This window comes from Cibotium barometz, chromosome 49 (assembly GCF_041138505.1).
Source record: "Cibotium barometz isolate CiBa-2024 chromosome 49, ASM4113850v1, whole genome shotgun sequence".
Classification (NCBI taxonomy): domain Eukaryota; kingdom Viridiplantae; phylum Streptophyta; class Polypodiopsida; order Cyatheales; family Cibotiaceae; genus Cibotium; species Cibotium barometz.
Window position 1 is genome coordinate 11,960,423 of NC_141094.1, and position 18,111 is coordinate 11,978,533.

The window sequence follows — 18,111 nt, forward strand, 5'->3', positions numbered from 1 at the left end:
TCTATCCTTGATTCCCTTAATCTTACCCATGAATATCTATATCACTATTTTACCTTCCTCTTCACCTTTTACAATGTCACCAACCAAAAATAACCTTTGAACACACACATAAAACTTTGTCTAAGGCCCTTTAGGCCTCCACACGTGCACACAAATATCAAGGCTCTTGAACTCCCCCTCAACAACACAATGAGTGACATAATACAAGAGAAATCACCAAAGGATAACTCAAGTTGTTTATCCCACGATAAACCTTTAAACTTCATGTATAATTAAGGTGAGATCCTTGGTGGACCTAGAGTATGGGTAGAAAATACCACTTGTCTCCCTAACCCAATTGTGGTAAAATCACAAAATCCATGGTGCAACATGAATTACTAGCATTGAGCCATAATGATCGATCATGCATTGCCCTAACAAGCCGGTTGGATATCTTGAAGGATATAATGGTCTAGGTTTGGAGTGTAAACACATTGTTAAGAAGAAAGATGGCATCGAACGGCTAGCCCTTGCTTGGAATGAACCACAAGGGGGATGAGATTCAACCTCAAACACCTCAATTGAGCTATGGCATGCATATTAAATATGTAAACTCCATCAAGAATAAACCAAGCAGCAATACCTAGACCTTAAGCAAACCCACTGGTGCAACTTGTAGTGTTTGTAGGAAAGCGTGAGAAGCGGGGTTAATGATCTTAATTAGGGGGCAAATATGAATAGGCAATATACCCATGGCTTGAGAGTGATAGTCAAAACATAAAATTGACTTCTCCTTCACCTTTTTTTTTCTTTTTTCTTGGGTTCATATCACCAATTTCTTCTTTCTCTTGCTTTCTTCAAGTTCACTTTAGCACCTTTCTTCCTTTTCAATATTTTTTAGATGTGCTCTCTTTGATACTTTTCCCCTCTTTTGTTTCTTGTGTTTTTTTAATCTACATCGTTTTCTCTTCATTTTTTTAATATTTGGATTTTGAAATGAGCCTCTCATATACTACTTATCTATACACTTGAATTTTTGAGTTCTTCGTTATAATATGTACAAGTGGGTTAGCCCCACTTTACAATAGGCAATAATAAGCTCTAAGCAAGGTATCATTTAGACTTGAGAGTAATGATCCTAGTGAGAAAGCGCATTATAATACTTGCTCAACCACAAGAATACCTTGGAGACAAGTGTGGCATCTTCAACATGACAATTTGGGGAGACCTTGGTCTTAGCTTGCAAGTTGCTAGCAAGGTGGTACTAAGGTAATGATGGCCACTCCTCTTATTAGTGGAAGGATTTTGTCACTTCCCCATTTTTGGGCAAAGGTTCTTGTGTAAGTCACTTAGTAAGTTTTGCTTTAGCCCCTCATATATAAGTCCTTGTGGTACCTTTCTATTTTTGAGAGCGAGTTTTTGTGTGCAACTACTTGTGGCATTGGTGTAGAGAGAACTTTGCAAATATATTCTTGTGTATTGTCATTTTTAAGGCAAAGGTTCTTGTGGTTCTATTCAAACTTGTTTTTGTTGATTAGGAGTAGTGCTAGTAAGTTCTTGTGGGTTTGCTCCTTTTTTAAAAGAAATTTCTTTGTGGCACTACTGTAAATTTGAGGGTTCTAGTCAGTGTTCTTGCTTATTGAGGCTTTGTGAACCACACTCATTAAGGTTTGGGGAGTCATCTCCTTTGTGTGGGAGTAGAATTTGGGTGGCCTTCTTTGACTTGTGAGCCCAAATCCATGGGTATGCCTCTGTAATACCCGCAGCTTGAGAGTGATCTCTTCTCTTTTATACTTTTATATTCAAATTTTAAGATGAGCCTCTCGTATATTATATATCTATACACTTGAATTTGTGAGTTCTTCGTTATAATATGTACAAGTGGGTTAGCCTTTTTCACTATACATTATGCAACAATCAGCTCTAAGCAAGGTACCATTTAGACTTGAGAGCAATGATCCTGGTGAGCAAGGGCATTATAATGCTTGCTCAACCAAATGAATACCTTGGAGGTAAGGGTGGCATCTTCAACATGACAATTTGGGGAGACCTTGGTCTTTTAGCTTGCAAGTTGTTGTTGAGGTAATGAGATGACCACCCCTCTTATTAGTGGGAGGCTTTTGTGTTACTCCACCATTTTTGGGAAAAGGTACTTGTGTAACTCTCTTAGTAAGTTTTTGGTTAAGCCCCTCGTAGATAAGTCCTTGTGGTACCTTTCTATTTTTGGGAGTGAGTTCTTGTGTAGCTACTTGTCACATTAATGTAGAGAGAACTTTGTAAATTTGTTCTTGTGTGTATTGTCATTTTTTAAAGCAAAGGCACTTGTGGTTCTATTCAAACTTCTTTTTGTTTATTATGACTACAGCTAGTAGGTTCTTGTGGACTTTGTTGTGGGGAGAATTGACAAGTTGTGTTGTTGTCCATGATGATTGAATGCTCATTAGTGTATCTTCAAGCTGTATTTTTATTGTTTAGGATACTGATGAGTGAATGCTCAATGGTCATTGTTTCTTTGAAAGAAATAGGGAGGGCAAGTTAGTAAATTATGGGCTTAGTGAATTACCAGGGTACCTAAATGGAGTGGGGGGCTTTGCAAGTGATTGTATTTTTTTAACATATTTTTGTGAGCTTTTGTATATATTTTGCTTACTTTGTTTTTTGGCAATCACAAGCAAGGTTACCATGTTTTATTTGTGAGGCTAGTAGGATTCTAAGGATTGTTAGTAATCGAGGAGAAGTGATGATGGTGTGCGCTCCGAAGGAACATAAACACAATCATCAAAATTAGAGTGTGAATCTCAATTTCGTAATTCTTACATTGAAGCAACATTTCAAGACCTTCTTGGTTGCTATATTTCCCTACTGCAAATAAATTTGAGGTAAACCTATCTTTGCATTGTTTATCCCAACTGCTCTTTTTTTATTTTAAGTGCAACAGTGTGCTTTATAAGTAGATGTACAATGAATTGCATGAAAGTGAGTCAAGAAGACTCTTGATGTAGTCAAAACCATTGGAGAGGCATGAAATAAATTAATTGACTTGCAAGGCTAATGGATAACTTCTTCACTTTTTTAAGAGAGGAATGTGGGGTTCTATGGTGAAGAGGTTGTTGTTGAAGGAGCCCTGTTTGATGGTGAAGTTTGGATTATCTAACAGAGTATGGCTAAGTGGTGGCGATAATGAGGACAACCTATTACACTTTACCTTCAAGGGTGTACCTTTAAGAAAAATCCAAGCAATGGGTCATAATTTTCACCCACCATAGCCTCCCCATCCAAACATGTACTTGGAAGAATGTCGATGGCAAGTCTATAGTGCACAAAAACTTGCATTTATGTTTTTCCAGTGGGTGAGTAGATAATTTTGTTTACACACAAAGAAGCAATTGCTACAAATGCTTTGTTGTTCCAGTGGGTAAGTAGACATTTTTTGTTTACTCTCGTGTCACCCATCCATGTTCCACCAAGGAGCATGAGGCCCAAGTTTTCCACGATATGATGTTGTGACTAGTGTCAGAGCTAACAAATGCTCTTTGCCGCGGTTAACACTCTCGTCCACCATAGGAATGTCTAGCCATACCTCGTTTCAAGAGGAAATATCAAGTTTGTATTTGTTCATTGTCAAAGTATTAATCCACTGTGTAAAGTTCTTCATCATGACTCTCAACCTTATGAAGAGTGCCCAATGTGTACAATGGTACTGTAGGTTGACTACCCTTACTAAGACTTCTTTGCAGGATGCATTTCTACCTTTTGTGGATCCTGCAAAGGTATATTGTAAAGACACCTTCTTGGCCCCATAGAAATCTTCAAATTCACTAATCGATGTGAATGATTCATAGTATCATCCATTGATCCTTCTTGCAACTCTTTTTCATCGTTTTGAGAATGTTCTTCTGTTGGTAGTAACTCTTTCTCTATTTAAAGGGGAAGTAGTACTCCTTTTCTTTTTGGGTTTGTGTTTAGTCAAGAGCTTACCTTACCCTTTGCCTAGTCTACTTTGTTTGGTCTTGCCTTCGAGCTACAAATACAACTTCCTGATGTGGGTACACTAGCTCACATTTGTCAATAGTCCTCACTACTCCATTGTCACATTGAAATGCTTACTTGGGAGTGAAGTTCAAGCTTCATTTGCCTAGATGAAAGCAAGGAGGAGATAGAGGCTTTGGTGGTTCCCTCCTATAAGAGGTGATAGAAGGAGAAGCCTTTTGATTGAAAAGATACAGGGGAGAAGAGAGCTTGTCTCTTGCAAGCACACACACACTCACAAAACCCTAAAAGAGAACACAAGGTGAGAGGCTGAAAATCTTCTTCTTCTTCACACAACATTCAAGACACCATATACAAAGATAAGAGTACACACGATATGAAAAGGTACTCAACCAAATACATACTAGGGTTCTCTATAGTGTGAACCCAACTAAATGAGCTGGCGCTATAAGTATGCCAGCAGTCTCTGGAATGGCTGTCACACAGCCTGTCATCCCACTGGCCACATATCACCCATGATCTCACCAACCATGCCAGTGGTGTATGGGGCCTATCCCCCAGGCGGGTCATCAGTGTCCACCACCTCGCTACATGAGCTCGATATCTCAACATTAATACTATCTAAGCAAGCCAAGGAAAGTGCTCGTAGAGCACGATAGAGAGAGGAACGCCCTGTAGTGCACCACAGAGGCAACATTTAAAGGCCCATAGCAATCTTATCTCCCTGAACGCACCTAGATGGGTTTTCTCTAATCTTTTTATTAATATACATGGTTATCTTTGGATCCGCGATTTCTACGTGATTGGTGGATTCTTTAGTAACTACATAACAATCGCTTCGATGACCCTTTTTTTTCCCCTACTCACACCCTCTCATCTTGTGGAGAAAGGGAGGGGAAGCTTCGAACTCGTACCATGGCTTAATCGAGGACCTCCTAATCAACATTAAGTGTTAATGCTTTTTGACGATATAATCCAATCAATATGAGGTCTCTAGAAAAAAAACCTAGGTTCACACCCCACCGTGACCATCTGAAGGACATACCCACTTGGCGTTGAATGACCGCCCATTGTGGTGAAATGAATGCCCCGTGGTTGGAGCAGGTGCAGGTCCCGAATGATTTTGATGACAAAGATGCCCCCAGATAACAAGGCTCTCTAAAGGCTTATTTGAAAAAAATAAGGATCGAGCATAATCCAACATATCATTAAATGTGGCTCCATGCTTTCTTTGGACTTGTTATCATGCTACCCAAGTAAAATTGCTAAAATAAACAAAAATGTGGGGTATGACATAGCACTTACACCTCACGACTACATACAAGGTAAGTGAGGCGTCTGAAAAGGCCAAATAAACTGTGCACTCACAAAGGCCACCCATAGGCAAGGGCGGCCAAGCCTCACTAAGACCCTTAACATAACTACACTAGCACTTGCAACACCTAACCTCACACAACTAGTACTTAAATTTGATACTCCCAAAAAATGTTTAACATTCACACGGATGATACGTGACATAGATACCATACCTATGAACACACACACACACACACACATTCCCAAAAAATGTTTAACATTGACACAAATGATACATGACACAAATACCATACCTATGAACACACACACACACGCACACACACTTTTTTTTGTGGTCTATTTATATTTATGATACAGTAAGCAGTCCCGAGAAAGAGGACATGCAGCTACAACATCAAAAGATAGCAATGTATGACAAGTATGCAGGGTAATCTAGATCACAAAGGCACGTAGACATTCAAAGAACGATTGTCGCAGAGACACTCGGAAGAAGTGGTATTTAGGTAGAGGCGGATCACCAAATACTCTATGGTTTCTATCTTTCCATTGAGTCCAAAGAGCTCAGTAGTAGTGAACCCAAGTGAAAAAAAAAGATCATACCCCTGCCTAGTAGGGAGAACTCCAAATAGCCAGTAAAGCTTGCCAAAGGAAGCACCAAGGAAGCGTGCGTGCAGAAGCTGCTGAAGAAATTGTAGGAAGTCATGAGTCTCAGGGCGATGCCAAAGGAGATGGGCCATGGACTCTTGCAGGGCCATACATCTATGACAAGTTGATGGACCAATGTGTATGCATGCCAAAACCTGTCCAACTGGGAAAACCCTAAGCATGACCCACCATAAGAAAACTCGTTAGCAAAGCGGCAGTTTGCAACCCCAGAGATGCCACAATCTTCTTTGCCACCAACGTGCATCACGAGTCGTAGACCAAATGTGATTTGCATGATCTGAAATCCAAGGGGGTGGTAGCAAAACCTTATACAACTTGGCTACCGTAACATCCACCAACACAACGGACGGTAGCCCTAATCATTAGAGTAGAGGGCCCAGTCCTTGAGTCGATGCGTAAGCTCAAGACGGGGTATCAGCTAAAAGTCCTGGAGCATCTGTGAAAGTGCATGCCAAAGGGAGTGATATCCAAACTCTCTAACTGCTGCTGCTGGAAAAGACAATCCATTTCCTGCATCATCAAGCACATCACCCACAGTATGTATCCCCTTTGACTGAATAAAATATGAACGTTTCGGCTCTTGCAAAGCCAGGTGCAAACACCTTCGACCAATGCAAGCTCTCATCAACATGCAGAGAGTTCCCATCATCAAGAGTGTCCCATCCAATCCATTTAAGATTAGAGAGAATGTGTTTCCAGTAGTCAGAAAGCATACGGGTCATAAAAGGCATTCCTTAACTCTGACACCAATGTGTCCAAAAGAAGGGAAGGCATCATCCAATCAAATGTGAGAGCAAAATGGTGCATCATGACAACCCAGGGTTGATCACCTTGCATGAACTCAAGCATCATTTTTCCCTTGTGTGCCAGAATGTGAATGTGGATATTGAGAATATTAAGCCCTCCATGCATCAACGGCGAACAGAGGTGCTCCATGGAAAGTAACCTAAGGCCCTTACAGCCATGCTACGACCACGAGAAAGTCTCTATAATAGTATACATGAAGCGGGCTATGTCTTGCTTGCCAAACATCATCAAAGGAAAAAAGAACTGTATATATGCAACCAAGATCGATTGGACTATTCGCAATCAGACATGTAATGGCCAAGTGGCTAACTTCCAATATTCCAATTTCTTTGTCAGCTTGGTAAGCACCCATTCCGTTTGTTGGCATCTAGTGTGACTATCCACCCCAAAGGGTAATCAAGATGTCACACAAGTTCCGTAGGTGGAACAATCTCCCAAGGCCAGAGAATGTTGTGCCGATCTTTCACATGCAATGGAAGAAGCCTAGATTTTGAAAAATTCACTTGAAGGCCAGCTGCCAGATCATACAACGATAAAGTATTCATGAGTTGCGAAAGATCCTCTTTCATGTTCTTGCCTATGAAGAAGAAAGAGTCATCAACGTACGCTTGTGCATTCATAGTCTTTCTTCCATGCATCTCTAAGCCATGTAAGCTACCTGTAGCAATAAGGTGATCCATGTATTGAAGCATCGGATGTGTAGGAATTGAATATAAGAACGCACTGAGAGGATAGCCTTGACGTACTGACCGACGGAGAGTCCATTCGTCAGATAGATGTCCAGAGAGAATGCATGCTGCTTTACTATCACGGTACATCCAATATATAATTGTGTTGCATTTTTTGCAGAACCCCAGCAATTTCATAGTCTGCGAGATAAAATCCCATTGTACCATGCAAACGCTTTGGCAATGTCCACTTGGAGTAAGAGAACGTCATGCCAAGTATACTTAGCATATTCCATCCCCACATAAGCATTGGCAATATTATCCATAATATGTCTACGACGAGGAGTGAACCCATACTGAGCAGGATGCATGCTTCACTTTTTTAAGAGAGGAATGTGGGGTTCTATGGTGAAGAGGTTGTTGTTGAAGGAGCCCTGTTTGATGGGGAAGTTTGGGCTATCTAACACAGTATGGCTAAGTGGCAATAATGAGGACAACCTATTACACTTTACCTTCAAGGGTGTACCTTTAAGAAAAATCCAAGCAATGGGTCATAATTTTCACCCACCGTAGCCTCCCCGTCCAAAGATGTACTTGGAAGAATGTTGATGGCAAGTCTATAGTGCACAAAAACTTGCATTTATGTTTTTCTAGTGGGTGAGTAGATAATTTTGTTTACACACAAAGAAGCAATTGCTATAAATGCTTTGTTGTTCCAGTGGGTAAGTAGACATTTTTTGTTTACTCTCGTGTCACCCATCCATGTTCCACCAAGGAGGATGAGGCCCAAGTTTTCCACGATATGATGTGACTAGTGTTACAGAGCTAACAAATCCTTTTTGCCGGTCAACACTCTCATCCACCATAGGAATGTCTCGCCATACCACGTTACAAGAGGAAATATCAAGTTTGTAATTATTTGTTCATTGTCAAAGTATAAATCCACTGTGTAAAGTTCTTCATCGTGACTCTCAACCTTATGAAGAGTGCCCAATGTGTACAATGGTACTGTAGGTTGACTACCCTTAGACCTCTTTTGCAGCATGCATTTCTACCTTTTGTGGATCCTCCAATGGTATATTGTACAGACACCTTCTTGGCCCCATAGAAATCTTCAAATTCACTAACAATCGATGTGACTGATTCGTAGTATCATCCATTGATCCTTCTTGCAACTCTTTTTCATCGTTTTGAGAATGTTCTTCCGTTGGTAGTAACTCTTTCTCTGTTTAAAGGGGAAGTAGTACTCCTTTTCTTTTTGGGTTTGTGTTTAGTCAAGAGCTTACCTTACCCTTTGCCTAGTCTACTTTGTTTGGTCTTGCCTTTTCGAGCTACAAATACCACTTCCTGATTTGGGTACACTAGCTCACATTTGTCAATAGTCCTCACTACTCCATTGTCACATTGAAATGCTTACTTGGGAGTGAAGGTCAAGCTTCATTTGCCTAGATGAAAGCAGGGAGGAGATAGAGGCTTTGGTGGTTCCCTCCTATAAGAGGTGGTAGAAGGAGAAGCCTATTAATTGAAAAGATGCAGGGGGAGAAGAGAGCTTGAGCTCTTGCAAGCACACACACACTCACAAAACCCTAAAAGAGAACACACAAGGTGAGAGGCTGAAAATCTTCTTCTTCTTCACACAACATTCAACACACCATATACAAAGATAAGAGTACACACAATATGAAAAGGTACTCAACCAAATACATACTGGGGTTCTCTATAGTGTGAACCCAACTAAATGAGCTGGCGCTATAACTATGCCAGGCTGTCACACAGCCTGTCATCCCACTGTTGGGGTAAAGGCGTTATGCCCACCCTTATAGTGTGTACAAGCCCATAAGTTATAGTACATAGTACACTTAGTACTTTTAATGTACTAAGTGCACTATGTGTACTAGTGCAATATACATGTGTGATAGGGGAGTCACACACTCATGCCTCATGAGTTGACTTATCCCCACAACTCTCTCTCTCCCTTGCTTCTCTGTGTATGTCTCCCACATGAACTCTTAACCTAACCCTAATTCTCCTATCAACTGGTATCAGGAGCCCTGCACTGGGAGGTGTCTGAAGCGAAGGCTACAGAAATGAAACCTGCTGTTGGCTAACCTTGGGCGTTGCAGGCAGCAAGTCGACTAGGGGTTGACGGGCAGATCTAAGCGTAGCAAACCACAAGGCAGCGTGGAGCGATGGCATGAAAATATGCATGCGAAGGCATATACAACAAGCTGGCTACGTAAGCGACTCTAATCGTGTAGGCGCTAGGCGATTCGGCTGGCTACTTGAGTCGAGCATGGAGCAGCGAATTGAAGTGAGCGAAGGCTGCTGGGGGCGTTAGTCGTCGGCTGGTCCACGAGGCGGATAGACTCGTAGCGCTACAAGGCGTCAAACCAGAGTCGAGCGAACACAGGCGACCAGCACAAAGGGGGGCGGCCAGCAGCCCCCAGCCAGCATACGTGGCTGCCCACGACAGCCCACGCAGCCCAACAAGGGCTACCCAACCAGCTGCCCCAACCAACCCACACAGGACAACTAGGCTGCCCAGGACAACCCACGCAGCCAGCCCACGTGGCTGCCCAGCACCGAAGTCGCCGCCACCACCGCCTCCGTCTCAGCCTGCAAGTCAAGAAACTCAAAAAAATCAAAAATTTCAGAGGTATTTGCCTTCAATATTTTGGGAATTTCTTATCAATTCAAGCAATTGAGCAGGTAGTACAGGTGCCCAAATTGCTCAATTTTGAGCAAAATTGGCAAAATTGGGTGACATTGGTCACAATCAGGATCAATTTGCAGGAAATTGGTCACAATCAGGATCATTGTAGGAAATTGAATGTCAAAATTTGGGGCTTTTGATGTAATTGTGCAATTAAGCACTCATACATGCTGTATGATGTGAAAAATCGCACATTTGGGCAAAATTGCAGCAAATTGCAGTGCAAATCAAGGGGCTTTTGTGCCGATTTGGTTGATTTGCATGCAGGCGATCGCATTTGATGTTGTGGATATGTGATGATGCCTTACAAGCACTCAATGTGCCTGTAAATCAAGGGGCTTTCATGTATTGGATGTATACGTGGCCAGGGGGAAACATCGTGAACACTCTGGATGCCTTCATGTGCGTCAATGTACCATGTATGATCAGAAACTGATCTCAAATCAAGGGGCTTTTCAAGTTTGTATGCTTGTTGAGCTTGGCAAAGCAGCAGGCAAGACATTTATGCCTTGAATCCTCAGAAATCAGCTTGCAGTCAAGGGGCTTTTGCCCAATTTCTGTTCGGGACTGTTTTATGCAGTGTTCGGGACTGTAAAAGTCTGATTTTCACTCATTTGGACAGCCAGGAGAGCATTTATTGCTATTGTACCTGCTGGTACAGATTTGGCACAGCTTTGTGCAAGTTTTGGCATGGCTGTACACTGTTTTGAGTGACCAAAAGGTTCAATTTCAGCTGCTGTACTTGCCGGTATAGGTTTGGTACATCATTGGTGAGCACTTGGTACTACTGTACAGTACTTTGGAAGGGCAAAAGAGCACATTTAAGGTGCTGTCCAAAATCTGCAACAACCAGATTTTGGTGATTTCATCACATAAAGTGGGAGAAAAGTTGCATTCTTGCTTCCGCCAGTGGGAGATAAAGCTTGGGAGAAAAACTATGAGCACTTTGTGTGCTTTTTGGTGCAGTGTTTGCACATTTTGCAGGGAGTCAGGCATTTACAGGTTGCATTTTGCTATGGCAACCACAGGTGAGAGCTCTTCATTGCTTCACATCAAGAAGCTTGAAGGCTCGCATAACTATGATATTTGGCAAACCCAGTGCTACAATGTGTTGCTCCAGAAAAAGCAGCACAAGCCTATTAAAGAAAGGGGTGTAATACCCGCTTCTCTTACTGCTGAAGAGTGGGAAGATATGGATGAGCTGGCAAGATCTACTATCATGTTGTCTGTGTCAGACTCTTTACTTTTCAGCATTCGTGAAGAGAAGACAGCTTGGGGAATGTGGCAGAGATTGTAGGACTTCTTTTTCCCAACAAAGTGCCTCAAGCAAAGTGTATTGGTTGAAGAAACTCATAGGTCTTCAGATGAAGGAAGGGGCGTCTATGACAGCCCATCTAAATGAGTTTAATGGTATTGTCAGCCAGGTCATTAATCAAAAGTTGGCAATGGACAATGAGTTCAAAGCCACTTTTCTCTTATGCACTTTGCCAAAGAGTTGGGACACATTCAGGATAGCCACTTCTAGCAATTCGAATGCTATGCTGTCATATGCAGATGTTGAGGGTGCTCTTCTTCAAGAAGAGATGAACAGGAAAAACAACTCTGTTGGAAAGTCCAATGCAATGAATGCATGTGGGAGATCCCAGCAAAGGGGGAAAAGCCAAGAAAGGGGAAGGAGCAAGTCTCGCTCCAAAAAGGATTTGGAATGCCATTATTGTGGCAAAAAGGGACACATTAAAAAGCAATGCTACAAATGGAAAAATGATCAAAAAGAAAAGGGAAAAGGCAAAGACAAAGAGAAGGATGAAGCCAAAGATGTAAAGCCAAAGGGCAAAAGTGGAGTCAAGATTGAAGAAATCAATGTGTCACATGCAGGTGGCAGTGAGGATGAGGTCCTATTTACTTCTTCACTTGATGCCCATTCACTTCTTACAGGTGGTCATGGTATGCACTCATGGATCATTGATTCAGGTGCCTCCTTTCATGTCACAGGTTGCAGAGACTTGTTTGTCAGGTATACTGCTAGCAATGAAGGAGTGGTTTATTTGGGTGATAACCATGCATGCAAAATTCTTGGCAGAGGTGATGTGAGGCTTGTATTTTCAGATGGCTCACAGCTTATGCTCCATGATGTCAGGCATGTGCCTGAGATCAAAAAGAATCTGCTTTCTACTGGACAGCTTGATGACGCTGATTATGTTACCACATTTGGTAGTGGAAAGTGGAAAATTAGTAAGGGCTCACTAAGGTGGACACTCTTTACTTTATGCATGCAGGTGTTTGTCACCATGCTAATGTAAATGCAACCGAGCTGCCGGAAATTTCTATGTGGCATAGCCGGTTGGGACACATGAGTGTCAAGGGAATGGAGCAATTGTCTCGTTTGGGTTACTTGCCTTCTCTAAAGTTTTCAAGTTTTCAGTTTTGTGAGCATTGTATATATGGTAGGCAACTACAGTGCCCCCACAAGAAAGCTCTTGGACAGAAAGATGCTCAGTTAGAGCTTGTGCATACAGATGTATGTGAGATGCCTCAGCTTTCTTTGGGAGGGGCAAAATACTTTGTGTCTTTTATAGATGATGCCACACGCAAGGTGTGGGTCTATCCTCTTCGTTTGAAGAGTGATACATTCTCAGTGTTTCAGAAGTTTGTTGCTCATGTTGAGAATCAAACTGGCAAAACACTGAAGGCTTTGCGTTCCGACAATGGTGGAGAGTACATGTCCAAACAGTTTCAGGACTTTTGTGATGCTAAAGGCATTAAGAGGGAGCTCTCTACTCCTTATGATCCTCCACAAAATGGGACAGCAGAGAGGATGAACAGGACCATACAGGAGAAGGTCCGTTCTATGTTGTCACATGCTGCATTACCTCATGGTTTTTGGGCTGAAGCTGTTATGACAGCTGTTCACCTTATAAACAGGTCACCTAACACGAGGCTTGGTGGGAAAGTGCCAGAAGAAGTATGGACAGGGAAGCCTCCGTCATACAAGCACTTGAGAGTGTTTGGTTGCGTTGCGTACGTGCACATACGCAGGGAAATGCGCGCCAAACTTGATCCCAAGTCTCACAAATGCATATTCCTAGGATATGGTGACAGAGGTGAAATGGGGTATAGACTTTGGGATCCCATGAATAGAAAGATCATACGCAGCAATGATGTCATTTTTTATGAAACATGCATGTATAAGGAGCCTGCAAGGCAACAGGAGCCTGGCAGAGTCATCTTTGATGATGATGGACATCATGGACAACAACAAAGGGCTGTAAATCAGCCATTACAGCAGGAAAACCAGCCCTTAAATGGTGCTGAAAATGGTCCAAATGGACAGCCAGATATGGCAGAAGATATCCCTATGGATATACCACAGTTAGAGGAGATACCGGGCATGATTTTTCAGCCTTATGGCATGGAACAGGAGCCACCAATGGGTGATATGCAGGCTGGACAGCAACCTGCAAATGATGGTCATTGGGTACGGAGGTCCACAAGACCCTCCAGAGCCCCTGACAGGTTTGTTCCAGGGGTTGACTATTTGATGCTTACTGACTATGGGGAGCCCTCATGTTACAAGGAGGCTTTACAGAGGGCAGACAAAGCTCTATGGGAGCGTGCCATGAAGTCAGAGATGGATTCTCTGCATAAAAATGAAACATGGAAGTTGGTGCATTTGCCTGCAAGCAAGAAGGTTTTGCCATGCAAGTGGGTATACAGGCTCAAAGTTGCACCAGATGCAAAGCCAAGATACAAAGCCAGGTTAGTGGCTAAGGGCTTTAAGCAGGAATATGGTGTGGACTTTGAGGAGATCTTCTCTCCAGTGGTCAAAATGACCACACTTAGAGCTGTGTTGGCTTTGGTTGCGCATGATGATCTGGACTTGATTCAGATGGATGTGAAGACTGCTTTTCTTCACGGTGATCTCCATGAGGAGATATATATGCAGCAGCCAGAGGGTTATGCAGTAAGTGGAAAGGAGAAGCTTGTATGCAAGCTGAAAAAGAGTCTTTATGGACTCAAAGAGGCACCAAGAGAATGGTATCATAAATTTGATACATTCATAAAATCTCAGAAATTCAGGAGAAGTGACATAGATCACTGCTTGTACACCAAGAAAGCTTTGGATGGCAGTCTATTGATCCTCATCTTGTATGTTGATGATATGTTGATTGCCGGGAAATCTCGTAAAGAGATGGATGCTTTGAAAAAGAGGCTGCATGAAACCTTTGATATGAAGGATTTGGGTGATGCAAATCACATCTTGGGTATGCGGATACTTCGAGACAGAAATCAGCATGTGTTGTATTTGTCTCAGAAGGAATACATTGGCAAAGTCTTGCAGAGGTTCAATATGGACGGGGGGAAGAAGACTAGTACTCCTTTGCCTCCATATGTGAAACTCAGTGCTATGGACAGCCCACAGTCGGATAGAGACAGGGCTGATATGGCCAAGATTCCGTATGCTTCAGCTTGTGGCAGTCTCATGTATGCCATGGTTGCTACTAGGCCGGACATTGCATTTGCAGTGGGAGTGGTTTCTAGATACATGGCCAACCCTGGCAAGAAGCATTGGGAAGCAGTGAAAGGTGTCATGAGATACCTGAAGGGCACACAGGATATGTGCATTTGCTTTGGCAAACAGGATGCATTAGTGCATGGTTACACGGATTCGGATTATGCCGGTCATCCAGATAACCGGAAGTCTACTACCGGTTATGTATTTACATTCACAGGAGGTGCTGTGTCATGGATATCCAGGATGCAGAAGTGCACAGCCTTATCTACTACAGAGGCCGAGTATATTGCAGCCACAGAGGCTTGCAAGGAGGCATTATGGCTATCTCGGTTAGTGGTTGATTTGGGTTATACAGGGGATATTCCATTGTTGTATTGTGACAGTCAGAGTGCCATCCAGTTGGCAAAGAACCCTGTCTTTCATGCAAAGACGAAGCATGTGGATGTGAAGTATCACTTCATCAGAGAGGTGATAGAGAACAAGCAAATTCAGCTTGTTAAGATTCATACGGATGACAACCCGGCTGATCTATTGACGAAGAGTTTGCCTCCGGAGCGGTTTGCTCATTGCAGACACTTGATGGGCATTGGATGAGGCCATTTTCAGCCTTGATATGGCCTTGTATATTCTCATGTACATGCTGATTTTTTCTTTTCCTTTACTTAAGGGCACTTTGCCTTTAAGTGGGAGGTTGTTGGGGTAAAGGCGTTATGCCCACCCTTATAGTGTGTACAAGCCCATAAGTTATAGTACATAGTACACTTAGTACTTTTAATGTACTAAGTGCACTATGTGTACTAGTGCAATATACATGTGTGATAGGGGAGTCACACACTCATGCCTCATGAGTTGACTTATCCCCACAACTCTCTCTCTCCCTTGCTTCTCTGTGTATGTCTCCCACATGAACTCAACCTAACCCTAATTCTCCTATCACCCACTAGCCGCATATCACCCATGATCTCACCAACCATGCCAGTGGTGTAAGTGTGGGACCTATCACCCAGCAGGCGGGTCATCACTGTCCACCGCCTCGCTAGATGAGCTTGATATCTCAACATTAATACTATCTAAGCAAGCCAACGAAAGTGCTCGTAGAGCACGATAGAGAGAGGAACGCCCTGTATGTTGGAAGAGAATGACTCAAACACAAGAGCTTTAGCCAAGGAAGTGCAGAGGAGATAGAGAAGAGTGAGAGTGAGAGAGAGAGAGAGAACTCACACAATGCTCAAGAATATCTTGAATGTCTTATTGAGGCTCAAGGGAGACCTCGTATTTATAGTGATACAAGGGTATGGGCGGGCGCCCAACTTATGGGGCGCCCGGCGGACCAAATACAAAGAATGCCGTTACAAGGCCCAAATGGGGGCCAAATGTACAAGTAAATATATGGCCGCGAAGCTCTCGAAAAGAGCTACGCGATGATCAAGGTCCGGAGGCGAAACTGGGACTATACCCAACAACCTCCCACTTAAAGGGCCAGTGAAGCTCCTCTAAGCTATGTAACTCCCACCCGCTGTAGACACATATCAAGCTGTGCTTTTGGCAAACTTTTGGTGAGAGCATCTGCAGGGTTCTCATGAGTGCCAATCTTGACCAAACTGACCAAACCATCATCTAGCACCTGTCTGATGAAGTGGTACCGTACATCAATGTGTTTGGTACGAGCATGAAACATGGCATTCTTAGCCAGGTATATGGCACTCTGGCTATCACAACCAAGGACCGGAGCCCTCTCTGGCAATCCAAACTCCGTGACAAGGCGTGCTAACCAAATGGCCTCCTTAGAAGCCTCTGTGTGACGGAGATGTACTCGGCCTCAGTAGTAGAAAGTGCTACTATCCTCTGGAGTCTAGAGCACCAAGAAACAGCACCACCTGCAAGAGTATAGATGTACCCACTAGTAGACTTGCGGGTATCAGAATCACCTGCCATGTCTGAATCACAATAACCCTGCACCTCAAGTGGACCTTTACCATACATAAGGCATTTCTTCTGTGTCCCCTTCAAGTACCTCAAAATAGACTTTATAGCATCCCAATGTGCTTTGCCAGGGTTGGACATAAAACGACTGACTACTCCCACTGAATGAGCAATGTCTGGCCGTGTAGCAACCATAGCATACATAAGAGATCCACAAGCAAAAGCATAAGGGATCCCACGCATAGTACTGGCTGCATCATCATCTTTTGGGCAATCATCCTTGGATAGTTTAACATAGGGCTGCAATGGAGCACCCAAAGGCTTAGAATCAGCCATGTTAAATCTATCAAGGACTTTCTGGATATACTTCTCCTGTGAGAGGAAAAGCAACTTCTGTGCTCTGTCCCGTCTAATCCGAAGACCCAAAATATGTTCAGCTGAACCCAAGTCCTTCATAGCAAAAGCTGACTTCAGCTGGTCCTTAAGAGCTTCCAAAATGCTCTTATTCTTCCCTGCAAGAAGCATGTCATCAACATACAGCACAAGTATCACTGGGCTGCCATCTGCATCAGTTTTAGTATACAAGCAATGATCTGCATGGCTACGATTAAACTTTTGGTTAAGCATGAAAGCATCAAACTTTTTGTACCACTGCCTCGGGGCTTGTTTCAGCCCATAGAGACTACGCTTCAGCTTACAAACCAGATGTTCTTTGCCAGGAATGACAAAGCCTTCAGGCTGCTTCATATACAGCTCTTCATCTAAATCACCATGTAAGAAAGCTGTCTTTACATCCATCTGATACAGTTCTAAATCCAAAACAGCAGTGAGAGCAAACAAAACACGAAGGGTGGTCATTTTGACCACAGGAGAGAAGACCTCCTGAAAATCAATCCCTTCCTTCTGAGCATAGCCCTTAGCAAGGCGGGCTTTATACTTAGGCTGGCCGTCAACTGTCTTGACTTTGTACACCCACTTGTTAGGAATAGCCTTCCTTCCTTTGGGCAACTCAACCAAGTCCCAAGTGTCATTTGCATGTAGAGACTTAATCTCCTCCTGCATAGCATGCTCCCACTTGTTTCGGAGTTCACAAGACTTAGCCTCTTTGAAAGTAAGAGGCTCACCCTCATCTGTAAGCAAAACATGTTGCAAAGAGGGATCAAAACGCTGAGGTTCCCTCCGAAAGCGAGTAGACCTCCGTACCCAATGATCATTGGCTGGTTGGGGGTCAATATCGGGAGGAATCATAATTTCAGCATCAAAAGGCTGCGGGTTTTCACGAACAGCCTGATTTTCAGCATATAGGGGTTGCTGCCCTACACCTCCAGGAGCATGAAGCGGCTGTCCAACCTCTTCTGGAACAAATATCACGGACTCATTATCTTCAGCCCTTTGTGAAGCATCCTGGGGCTCATTTTCAGCATCAATGGGTGGCTGCCCTTGCTGAAATTTGACCTTTTTCTGATCACCATGAGAGGCACAAACATTACGGAGCAGCTTTGCCTCATAAAATACAACATCCCGGCTGCGAACCA